The sequence below is a fragment of the Strix uralensis genome, chromosome 30, assembly GCF_047716275.1.
Source record: "Strix uralensis isolate ZFMK-TIS-50842 chromosome 30, bStrUra1, whole genome shotgun sequence".
Taxonomy (NCBI): Eukaryota; Metazoa; Chordata; class Aves; order Strigiformes; family Strigidae; genus Strix; species Strix uralensis.
The window spans coordinates 4,242,856-4,255,627 of record NC_134001.1 but is presented as its reverse complement, the minus strand read 5'-3'; the positions used below and the strand labels follow the sequence as shown (position 1 = coordinate 4,255,627).

At 42.5% G+C, this 12,772-nt stretch overlaps 1 protein-coding gene across 1 annotated transcript in view; it reads right to left on the bottom strand.

The window, feature by feature from the left end:
- Positions 1-12,772, bottom strand: part of LOC141935962 (E3 ubiquitin-protein ligase HUWE1-like) — a 65,613-nt gene that overhangs the window by 52,060 nt on the left and 781 nt on the right. The gene's annotated exons all lie outside the window — the stretch shown is intronic.

The following is a 12,772-nucleotide window of genomic DNA, read 5'->3' as shown; positions in this document are numbered from 1 at the left end:
TGTTGTATTAAACCTTTCCTTATTTCAGTCTTGGGGCTTTGTATTTCACTCCCTTTGTGGGGGAGGGGCAGCGGCCACGTGGTCTCAGACCCCGGCAGGGGCTAAACCACCACAAAACTATACTGGGATCCAACCAGCTTTCAAGGGTTGTGATAATCTGTATCTGGCTGAGTGCCCAACAACATCCTCAAGGTCTAAGGATATACTAACGTGATGCACACACTGTTTTAAGACACAACAAAGCCTCTCGAAAGTTAAGTGACTACACACCCGAGTTGTCATCTGAATGAGATATTTTGGCCTTTCACATTTACTTCCCAGTGCCAGAGACTCTGGGTTTTGATGAAGTAAGATCGGAGAGAGGAATCAAAAACAAAAGGTGCTGTGAAAGCAACAGACTCTTAGTACACACTGCAAACCTTTGAATATTGTGCTGTGAGCAGCTCGACTACTTTCCATCCATAACAAATCCAGTAAAGTTTTTAAAAGGTAGCAGATATTCCAGTTAAAAACATGAGACAAGATAGAGAAAAGATTTGCTACTGAAGGACAACAGACTGTAATTAAAGTCCAGGCTTCACAGTAACAATGCATATTCTCATCTAAAGATCAATCCTTGCTTATGTTCTGGGATCCCAGCTGTGAAGAGAAGGATCATGTACATGGTGGGGAAAGACACATGCTCTAATTTAAGCAAAAGGCAAAGCAGTACAAGGAGAACACAGCTCTGTGTGACAGACCAAATGTTCTCATCACACAGGTGGCACCAGGTGGCACTACTCTGAGAGCAATATTGATATAACAGATTGGGGCACTGGACTCCAAATCAGGAGACTAAAATGCCATTCCTGACTCTGCTGTTGGCTTCCTGCAAGACCATGGGAAAGTCACTGAGCAGCTGTGGACTCAGAGAGGCAAGTTCTTCTGTCTCTCAAAGAACAGAAAAAACACACAGCTTGCATGTTAAAAAGAGTACCAGCACAGCAAAATACCATTTTTATTGTCATTTACTTTGATGTGCAATGTTATGCAACGAACTCCAGTAACTCACAGCGTATTTTCAGAGAGAAAATTCGCTGTGGGTCTCACCACATGTATTAAGTCCCCCCGGGGCCACCTGAACCATTTCTCCTTTCAGTAACTCACATTGAGACCAGAAGGAGGATGCTAACATATGAGTAATCAGAAGAAAAAAAAAAAAAACAACCACCAAACCCAAACCAAATAAAAAGCAACACAAAACCAAAATCCATAACATTCCCCTTTCTTGGCCTGGGCTCAAGTGAAAACTATCAGGAAAGAAAATAAGTTGGTAGAGAACAAAACATTGCATTGCCCCAGGTTTGCACCCTTCCCCCTTTCTGCAGATTATCCCTCCCTGAAGCACTTCTGCTAATGTCATGATGTCACACCCCCCCCCCAATAAAACCCTCCAACATCTGAAAGCCTGAATAATAATCCACAGATAGATGTGAAGAAAGATGTTCATAAGTCATTTAAATTTATAATATAGGGTTTTTTAAACACAAGTCAAAATAACCAAAGGCTATACAGGCAAGGTGAACCTTAGTTACGCATCCCATGAGTCAATAACCATTAACTGCATGGGGATCAAACGAATGAGAGACAATAATGAAATGGTCTGAGTGAAGTTATGCCCAAGATATGTTTGTAACACTCAGGTGGGTTTTGGGGGTGCTTTTTTGGTTTTGTATTTTGTTTTAAGGTTTTTAAAAAACCCAAACAATTTCTGGTAGATTTACTACAAGAAAAATAAAAGTCCATATTGAATCATATTCTGCACAAGAGGAAATGAAATTAAATTAATTAAAATCTTCCTGGCTGTTTTACAAGGTGTAAGGGTGAACAAAACCAAAAGGGAAGCAAAAGGAATATCGCTGACCTCACTGCACTTTCCTCCTGGGGGCACTAGTGGGCTTGTTTCCATTATTCTTCAAGAAAATCTTGAGGTAGATTAAATCTTGAGGCTGGATGGACGGTCCCAGAAAGTGGTGGTCAATGGAGCTAAGTCCAGCTGGAGGCCGGTCACAAGTGGTGTTCCTCAGGGCTCGGTGTTGGGACCATTTCTGTTCAACATCTTTACTGATGATCTCGATAAGGACACAGAGTGTATCATCAGTAAGTTCGCAGATGACACCAAGTTAAGCGGGAGTGTCGATTGCACGAGGATAGGGAGGCACTACAGAGAGACTTGGATAGATTAGATCGGTGGCCAACGTTAACAGGATGAGCTTCAACAAGGCCAAGTGCCAAGTCCTGCACTTGGGCCACAACAACCCCCTGCATGGCTACAGGCTCGGGGAGGTGTGGCTGGAGCTGTCTGGAAGAGGAGGATCTGGGGGTTCTCATTGACAAGCAGCTGCACATGAGCCGGCAGTGTGCCCAGGTGGCCAAGAAAGCCAACGGCATCCTGGCTTGTATCAGCAATAGTGTGACCAGCAGAAGCAGGGAGGTGATAGTCCCCCTGTGCTCTGCACTGGTGAGGCCACACCTGGAGTGTTGTGTCCAGTTTTGGGCACCTCAATATGAGAGGGATATCGAGGTGCTGGAGTGAGTGCAGAGGAGGGCAACGAGGCTGGGGAAGGGCCTGGAGAATAAATCCTGTGAGGAGAGATTGAGGGAGCTGGGACTGTTCAGTTTGGGGAAGAGAAGGCTGAGGGGAGACCTCATCACTCTCTACAGCTCCCTGAAAGGACATTGTAGAGAGGTTGGTGCTGGTCTCTTCTCACAGGTGAATAGTGACAGAACAAGGGGGAATGGCTTTAAACTGCAACAGGGGAGGTTCAGACTGGGCATGAGGAAAAAATTTTTCACAGAAAGAGTGGTCAGACAGTGGAATAGGCTGCCCAGGGAGGGGGTGGAGTCCCCATCCCTAGGTGTGTTTAAGGGTCGTTTGGATGAGATGTTGGGGGATGTGGAGTAGGGGAGAACTTTGTAGAGTCAGGCTGAGGGTTGGACTCGATGATCCCAAGGGGCTTTTTCAACCTGAATGATTCTGGGATTCTAGGATTATGTACATCAACATACAAGAGATGACCTCTGGGGGAGGGGACTGGACTCCTGAAAAAAAAAAAACCAAACCCAAACCTGCAAAATGGAAAATTCTCAGACAGGTGAAAAAAACCCTGTTAAAACCTGTTCGGGAAGACAGACTGCACAGCCTGGCAGTGCAGGCCAGGTGAGGCAGCCAGGCATGAACCAAGAAGTCCTTGGCTCTGAAGGAAGACAAAAGCTACACGGCCACATATACAGGCATGATTTGTTTTTATCACTACTTGTTTTCTCTCCACTTTTTGTTCTTACATCGTCCTTCTTGCTGGAGAACCTGAACTGAATTAAACAACAACTATCAGCATCTGCAACATGAGGTCTGAACTCTTCACCATTCCACAGAGAGATGGGCAAGCAAAAAAAAAAAAAGAGCACTTTATTTTGGTGGGAGCTACATCTAACCACCCAGATTTGAAACAGATAATAGATTGCACGAGAAAAGGAAAGGTCAAAGATAGACACACCTTACACAGGTGTACAGAGCATAAGATCTAGGACCACCTTTCATCCCAGTGAAAGAGAGACCTGATTCCACAACTTCAGCCTAGCAATAAAGCAAAATCCATATCCTCTTGCTGTGGGTACTTCCCTTGTGCCAGAGGAGCAAAACCACGTACAAAAGCCTCATTCTGGAGCCCTAAGCTCCAGCATAAAAGATTCTACGAGATCCCCAGCAAGAAGCAATCTAAGAGGGAAGTTTCTTTGCCTATCGCCGAGTAGGCACATTCTTTCATGCTGCCTCCTCCTGGGCAGGCAACAGATGCCTGGCAATCCAGTTACAGGAGAACACCTTCTGTTAGTGCCACCAGATCCTCTCCAGTTTCACGCCCTGGACTCAGTCCAAGATATGCCCAGTTTAAAATATGAGGTTCAATTAAATGAGTCTGTAGTCAGGGTTTAGAAGGTTTTCTGTGAGCTCTGGCCATCAGACAGGAAACATTACAGCTGTGATAGTTTGGGGCTACCTTATAATTTCCCATTGGACTATCAGGGTCTGAAACATGAAGCAGAACTGGCTTTCACAAAGCACCGGCTCTTTCCACAAAGGAGGGGCACCAGCTGTTCACAGCTCTTCTACACAATAGAAATGTATTGGACTGCTGATTCTTGCCCTGAAACTCCTCCACATCTCGTACCTACTAAAAGTAACATGGGTGGGCAGTTATTCATAGGCTGATCCTGGGCATTTGAGGTGTCCTTACAAACACAGGGGCCTTCCCAGCAAATCCTTTCCAGGATTTTTATCCCTGCTGCTCAATTCCATTTGCTGAATCCATGGAAAGGTTTGAGTCTCTTGACAGACAACCCCCTGATAACAGAATCTGGCAGGTTCAGTAGACATTTGAAAGCTTGGCTTTGGCCTGTGAAAGGTCGTGATATCCATGTTCAACTTGTCCTTTCCTTTCCTTTGGTATCTTTAAGGCAACTCTTCGACATTCTACTTGCCTTTTTGCAACCAAAAGTTCTCCAGAACAACTGATCTTTTGACATAACTTTTCCAATTACAAATAATTAGGCCAAAGATTAATTAGCTGCACTAGTAAGTCCACTTCCCAGTCATTGTCCAGCATGTTGTAAATACAGTAAATGCACTGAAACTTCTTTCATAAGGATGTATGCTGCCCCAGGTTTTTATTATACAGTATGACCTATATGAGCACTGCGGTAATTCAAACTTTACAGCATCTGTCTATCACTTTCCTCAAATGTATCTAGTCACTGAGCAACCCTGGAAGCTGCATTTTTACTACAAAAAAAAAATCTCCATTATTCAGATTAATTACCCATGAAGGTGATTCCACCTAGAGAACTTGCTCAAAACTTCTAGTGTGGTAGCTCTATAACTTTTCTAAAGCTGTCAGCATACTTTTGTCACACACTCTTCCAAAATGCTTATTTTCATTCCCTGTCACCCACATCAGGAGACTCCCTTATCACAGGTTTGATTTTACTTTTATACTTGCAATATTCAGGTATTTCCTAGTCAGCTTTACAGGGCAATGTGCATCCTCAGAGGGAAATAAAAAGGCATGAGAAAGCAGCAAAGAAAAAAATATGTCAGACAGTATTAGAGCTGAGAGACAATTGCCATCACCCTCAGTTTTAATCGTCATGCCACTATGGAAAAACCAGATGAACCAAGGACTAGTAAAAGATAACCACTTCCTTTCAGTGATTAGAAAATGGACCCTTTCTGATGGTCACAACAGAAGTGTTGGTAATAACTATGAAATAGTTACATAAAAGCTTTCTTCCATTTTTCTTACAATTGCCCAAAGCAAAGTACAGTGGGCATATTATGTGTCCCTGCTTTCAAGGTACACCAAACTCCAGAGCTACACACGCTCAGGAGGTTCTGAAACTTGTCAAGAGTGATTTGTGCAAATGTTTTGCCAGCAACACTACCAGCTACATATGGATGCGTCAACGAAAACAAGTATATAATTTCCCAATGCAACATGTCTTGCTGCTATTTCAAAATAAGTATTTGTATGGTGGATCCTCATCATCATACAAGGCATTCTTCTTGTAGAATACCTCATTAGCAGACACAGCTTTTCATTTTTAAAGGGAGATTCCTGTATTTCCTGTTTGGTCAAAAGGTCTGTGAATTGATAAACAGCATTTTATTTATCCATCTAGAAGTGTTCAGTAAAAGATGATCACAGAATGGTTGAGGTTGGAAGGGACCTCTGGAGGTCACCTGGTCCAACACCCCTGCTCAAACAAGGCCACCTAGAGCCAGCTGCCCAGGGCCACATCCAGATGGCTTTTGAATGTCTCCAAGGACAGAGACTCCACAACCTCCTTGGGCAACCTGTGCCAGTGTTTGAAAACCAGAAAATTAACTTACTGTGAGAGAAGTCAATTTGTGCCCAGTACCTCTTGTCCTGTCACTGACTGCGCCTGACTGCCGCTTCTTCACTTCCTCCCACCAGGTATTTATACACAAGGACGAGATCCCCAGCTGAACAGCCCAGCTCTCTCAGCCTCTCCTCATACGAATGATGCTCCAGTCCCACAGGCATCTCTGTCGCCCTGCACTGGACTCGGTCCCGTATGTCCACGTCTTTCTCATACTGTGGAGCCCAGAACTGGATCGAGCACTCCAGGTGTGGCCTCACTGTGGCTGAGAAGAGGGGAAGGATCACCTCCCTCGACCTGCTGGCAGCACTCCTCCTAATGCAGCCCAGGAGGCAAATTCTCTAAAATGACCTATAAAAACCTCTGTCTCCTTCAACTCCCATAAATCAGGGGGAGGGCGGAGGAGGGAGAGAAAAAAAAAAAGAAGTCTAATATATGTTCAGCATATTGGATTATAACCAGAGCAACTGGATTACAACCAAAAAGGTATCTGCAGAGTAACTTTCTGGCTAGTACTACTTCTAAGAGTAGCCCAGGTTATACAAACAACATCCTACAGCAAAGTATTGTCTGTGACAATAGGATACAAGATGTGAAGTTAATACTGTACAGAAAGTTCACACGGAGTTAAGGCCTTTGTTAACGACAGCAATATCCCTCATCTTCTATGTGGTAAACAGACAGTATTTACTTGTGATGTAGCTGTCACCTGAGATTCAATCCTCCAGGGAAGCAGCAGTACCTTGTTAAAAAGAATAAGAGTGTGCTACTCCCTAATGTGCAAGTTCTTTATATGTACAAGTTAACTTTTACTGACATTTAGATTTCACACAGAAATTGTGAGATACGGTGCAACTGCAGAAAGTCCAGCAAAGGGCCGCAAAGATGATTTAAGAGACTGAGGGATCTCTCCTATGATGAAAGGCTGAGAGAGTTGGGACTAGACCAGAACCTCAACCATTCTGTGCTTCTGTGAAGTTTAGTTGTGAGTGATTGAGAAAGCAATTCTGACACATCATTCACAAAAATTAAGGATACGCTGTTTCTCCAGTGGAGTGGTGAGCAGAAAGTTAAATAATAAAGAAAAAAACCCCCATGCCTGTTAAGGCAGTCAAGAGCCCAGAAGCTAAAACTAAGCTCTCAACTGAAACGAATGCAGGTTCATCCTCTTTTGTAGTACAAATATGGTTTTTTGAGTTCACTCCTCCGTCCCTCCCTCTACCAAAAGTAATCTCATCTCAGTATGCTCAAAAGATAGCATCTCAAAGTCATTTTCCCCTCCTTATTACTGAAAACATACGGACAAACAGCTTAGAAGTTGTTACAGTTAACAGAAACTATAAGCACTTTATCTCGCGAAACTCTTCTTAAAGATGCAGAAAGATCTTTCACTGTTAGTGCAAACTAAACTTAGGGTTACACACACAGAGTATATGAGTAACTAAAAGTTTCACCAACTGCCTTTGCCAGTTCTCTGCCTGTTGATAGTCAAGCTCCCCAGTAGCTACCACAGAGCTTCTCGCCCTGCTGCACAGACACCGCTAAGACATTCACCTGAGCCAACATACCTCATCAGGCAAAGCACTCCTACACAGCGCTCTGCTTTTGATGGCCAAACTAGATCGGATTCCCTAAGTAACACTTTACTGCACTCAAAACACACACCCTTGCCCACTGTGCTCTTCTTCCCAAACGCCTCAGCTTTACGCCCAATATACCTTGTTACGCCATTAGGCTCCTCTCCAGGAATCACAGACACCACCACCTGTGGCACAGAACAGCAGGTCTCTCAGGGAAGACAACAATGCTCCGATGCAGATCTGGTACGTACATCTTTAGTACCACCAGTGTGATTTTAATATTAAGACTTACTCTATTGCACCAGAAAAATAAGTTAAACAGATTTTACTTAAGGCAACCCAGATGTGTTCGTTACTGAAGAAAATTCATTTGTAAGGGGACACAAAAAAAATTTGTACATGAGAAAGGCTCCTACTTGTTTTTGCAACGATAAAGCACAACCACACGTACATGGAACACGTTTTAGACTACACTTCTGAAGACACAGCACAAAAGAGCAAACTATTTCTTGGGAAACCAGCTGCCTACAAACAGCCAAGTCCCTTTCCACTTGCTAAATGAGAGCGCTGCAAAGCAGAAGTGTACTTTGCTCAGTGTGAAAATAAGAGCTAATGCTGTCCTGCCCTAAGCTGTGTAAAATCAGATGTAACAAAGCAGTTTAAACCAAAGAGAAATCATGCACCGAAAAGGAGGGCCAAAATGGTAAGTCCTTGGATGATGACTTGATTCACAGCTCACTCAAGCTAATGACAAGACTCCAGCTCCTGCAGATTTCAGCAGGTTATGAAACAGGTCCTGCAGAGGGAAATGTCCCAAGTCACCATCAGCATGGCCTGTTTCGATACCTAATTGCCACCACCGCCTATGAGGAAATCCCTGGTGTAAAATAGAGAACAAATACAATAATCCTGCTTTCTCATTTTAAAAGTGGCATGAAAAGAACAATAAAAGAAAGTTATTGAAGAGAACCAGATTGTTGCCAGCTGTTATCATAAAATACTACAGCTGTTCGTGTCACTGCAGCTAGTGACCAGCTGCACTTTTGCAAAGACTGTAACACAGTATGGCCATCGTAATCTACATCAAACCAACACTTGGCAAGCATGATGGAAAAGAGACTAAAAAATTATTTAAAATCTGTTTGATTTTTTTTTTTTTTTAATTTCTGTTCATGGGTTGCTTTTTGTGTTCGGGGGGATAGGAAGGGATTTTGCGTGAACAGTTCTGCATTCAAATTGCCAATTATGTTAATCTACTTAAAAAATGATGGTAAATAAACGGTATTATATTATTAAAATTGTCTTTTCCAGTAATAAAGGCAGAATTCAGCCAAGAAATACCAAATTTGTTATTGAAAAGAAGTGTGCTGAGTAAAACTATCTGAAGTCCAAAGTGGCTGATGAAACATCTTTTCTCTGGAGCCAACAACAGGGTGAGCTTCCCTATCTAGAAGATTTTAATTGTTTTGTTTACTGCACTATATGTGAACCAAAGCAGATTTTTCATAAGGACTCAAATACAAAAGCAAATAAAAGGTTAAAATAGAAAAAACCCACCTATATAGACACAGAAAGAATTTTCAGATACAGCTCTCTCCTGGAGCATTACTCCTTGACGGATGAAGAAAAAGCGAAGGCAAAGCATATATTCCTACATCAAGACTCCACAGTACCTGGAACATACTATTACAACGTTATATGTTCCCCTCCAGCCATGTGCCTTCCCCTCAAAACTCACTCATACAGAACTATAGACCAGAAAGAAGTCACACGCTCCTGCACTGCTTTTTTTCCCCCTAGTTACCAAGGAAAACACTAATTTATTAAGAAAACCAGCATTCATGTTACCAGTTTCTCCACTTCAGGACAGAAAAGCACTTCCAGGAGGATTCCAGACACTTCAGAAAGACTACCACCTAATCATACACAGCATACGCCCATTTTCATAGGAACCAGTCTGGGACTCAGTAACAAGTAACAAATACAGCCACAGCAAATGAACAATAAAAACGAAGCATCCCTATCCACAGAAAGGGAGAAATAATTGTTAAACACGTACTCATAACCAAACACAGCAACGGAAGACATGTCAGAAGCTAGGCCTCTTTTTCTCGCTTTGGGCCATCTATCTAGACTGCAAAGGATTTCTTTCCAAACAACGCTTACTTCAAAACATGAACAACTCAGGAACTTTGCTTTACGCGGCCACACAATTACTGAGCGGTCACTATCAGCAAGTTAAAAAAAAAAAAAAAAAATTTAAAAGTCACACAAGCTACCTTCAAAGACACTCACAAAAGCTTAAATTAAAAATTAAAATCTAATCACACACTAAATTAGGCCAAAAACCTGTAGCTTGGACTCTATTAATTAAGCCTATTGAACAATGGCCAGAATAAGTGTTAAAGACTGTCTGCAGCATCACATCTGCGTAACCCATTATTAACACATGTTATTTCCACCATTCCAATCAGAAGTTCAAAGTGCACTTCCTTTCTTGTGACAACACTGTGCAGCCTTGATATTTCTGTATAATTAGCAAGTATCAGAGCCAACGTTAGAGCAGAATTTGCTCCATAGCAGGTTAGTTATGCTTTTTCGCTCCACTCCATCTGGTTTATATTGTGCAACAGTCAGGACGACTCAAGGAAAGTATTTTTTGGCCCATGCAAATCCAATGCAATAAAATGCCTAAGCTGCATGCCTCTAAAAGATGAGATGGAGAAAAATAATATGGTGTAGAATACCCGTATTGTTACACCAATACCTGTCTCCACCAGTACATGTTTAATCTCTTCACAGCACTTCTCAATTTTGAAAGCCCTGTAATGCACCAGACTTCAATTATTTTATTAAGCCATATATACCTACCCGAAAGATGAAAAAATAGCTATTACTATTGGAAGACTTAATACAACCACATTTTAGCATAGTTTTTCCTTTCTTTACCACACAGATTTTGCAGAATCTCTACACAGACTAGGTTCTGCACCTTTTATGCTTAGAGTTCAAGATAGGGGTTTTAAAGCTCACTCATCCGTGGTGAACTGCAGGGGGTTTTTTCAAGTATTACCAACTCACCAAATCCTGCCTTCCGCTGCTAACTAACTTCCGTGTCTGGTTGCAAAGACACCAAAGCACGAGTGCTTATACTGCCTCTCCAAGTTAAGGAAAACACACCACTGTCTATGCTAGCCCTCTGAGCTTTCTGCAAACCACACAAGTTAAAACTAACAGTCACGCTGTGAGTTTTCAACGTTACTGCTAAGCAACCTGCCAGCAGCAGCTGAACTGCAAAACAGAGACATCCTTCTGTGACAAGTTGGGTAGAGCCTGAGCAACACACTAACAGTGGAGCTACTCACTGAAAAGAAAGCTACAGTCAGCAGCTGGCTACAGAACTACAACAGAAGCCCGAGGAAGGGGCCGAATATACTTGCCCTATTCTCACGTGCTTCCCCAGGCACCTACAGATGTCCATAGATGCACCAAAGGAAAGACACCGTGTTCAGTGAACCTCTTGCATTAGGTACACACACCCAAATCGCAACTACAAGGCAGCACTTACGCTGCTCAACATACTGAGCAATAACTATGAGAGCAATAAGAAGAAAAAAGTTTGTAGAAATGTAGGAAAGGAATAGGCAGGAAAAGAAAGGACATATTGAAACACAGAGCCAACTCACCAGAAACAAAGGGAAGCTGCAATAGAAGTTGAGTACAACACAGCTTTATTTCTAAGTAGAAAGAAGTTTGAGTAACTTTCTTAGTCCTGAAGGAGAACAAGAACTTAAAGACCAGGTGAAGACTGCATCATACCTTTAACAAAAAAGCAAGAAATTTCAATTAATGCATATGTCAAGTCAGCATCTGCTGCAACAGTATGTTGTCCTGCGCCTCGATCCCGCAGGCTTCTGAAGGTACAGGTTATTGTACTTGCAGCCAACAGACCAAAGTACTGCTCCTCCACAGGATCACAAAACCCAGAGAGTAAAGGTGAATTATCTGATTTGCATCATAACCTAGGTACCATCTTAAGGAGAGCACAAGAGTAAATCAAAAGAAGTACTCCTCAAACGGTAACTGCATCCTCTAGGTTCACACACGTTTCCTTTAGCTCCGCAGAACAGAGTTTTGCCAACTTCAACACGAGTTAATCTGCTTCTGAAAACTTAACAATACACAGACTTGAATTTCTTGTACACACTGCTCATTGCACAACAGCGTCAGATCCAAAAATGTCACTCCAACCACCAAATGTAATTGTGCACTAGCTGCGTAACAGAGGCGGGAGAATACCCGGACCTTGGAAGCGTTAGGGGCTCCGAAGCCTTTTTCCCCTTCTCTCAAAAGCATGTTTCATTTTTGATTCAAATCAGTTTAAGCACGGTTCAGGCAATTCAACAAGCAAAGCAAAACGAGTGTGAGATGAAGTCCTCACCTGTGGAAATACCCCACGTCTCAGTATATTTGAGTCTTTTAAGCGTGAGAAGACAAAACAAAAACCCCCCAGCAACCCCCTGAAGAGGCAGCCCTCAGCCACAAGCGATCTGCATGAAGCTGCTGGAACCGTAACCTCCCCAAACCCACCCGCCATTGCACAACGGGGCCCAGCCAGGGTTTTCACCACTCAGCCCAGAATTGGTGTGAGGAGGAGACATCTCCTGTCACGCACCGGCAAACGGAAGGGTGTAAAAAAATGCCAAACACAATAAAAACAAGCAAAACCCACACACACACAAACAGAAGAGAGAGTTTAGCATATGGATGTAGGCTCTGGATTAAAGACATTTCCTTTCCAAGTAAGGTTTTATATGATATTCTAACCTAAAAAAATAAAAAGTTGTCTTCACAGGTTATATCTCACCAACATCAGATTATCTGCTTTTCCTCTCTAAAATAGCAAGGCTCTCCAAGTACTTGCACAGGTGCTTACACGATGCCTTTTTATTTTTCAATTACTCCTTATCCACTTAACACTGCAAGCCTATTTCAGTGTTCATCTCGAGAATGGTACAAATCACGTCCTACGGGAAAGAAACAACAAAATAATCTTTTCCCATCTCTATTATTACCACCAATTATTGTCTTACTCGATTTCCTTACAGCGTACACAAAGGCAGTGTGAAGTGCCTATGGTACAGCAAATAATAATCCTATTAAGAATCAGTTTACTGTGTACGACTCTCTTCGGCTGCTATTTTAAGAAAGACTTTAATATTTAAAAAGGGCTGAACCAGTTAAATCTTCCCGTC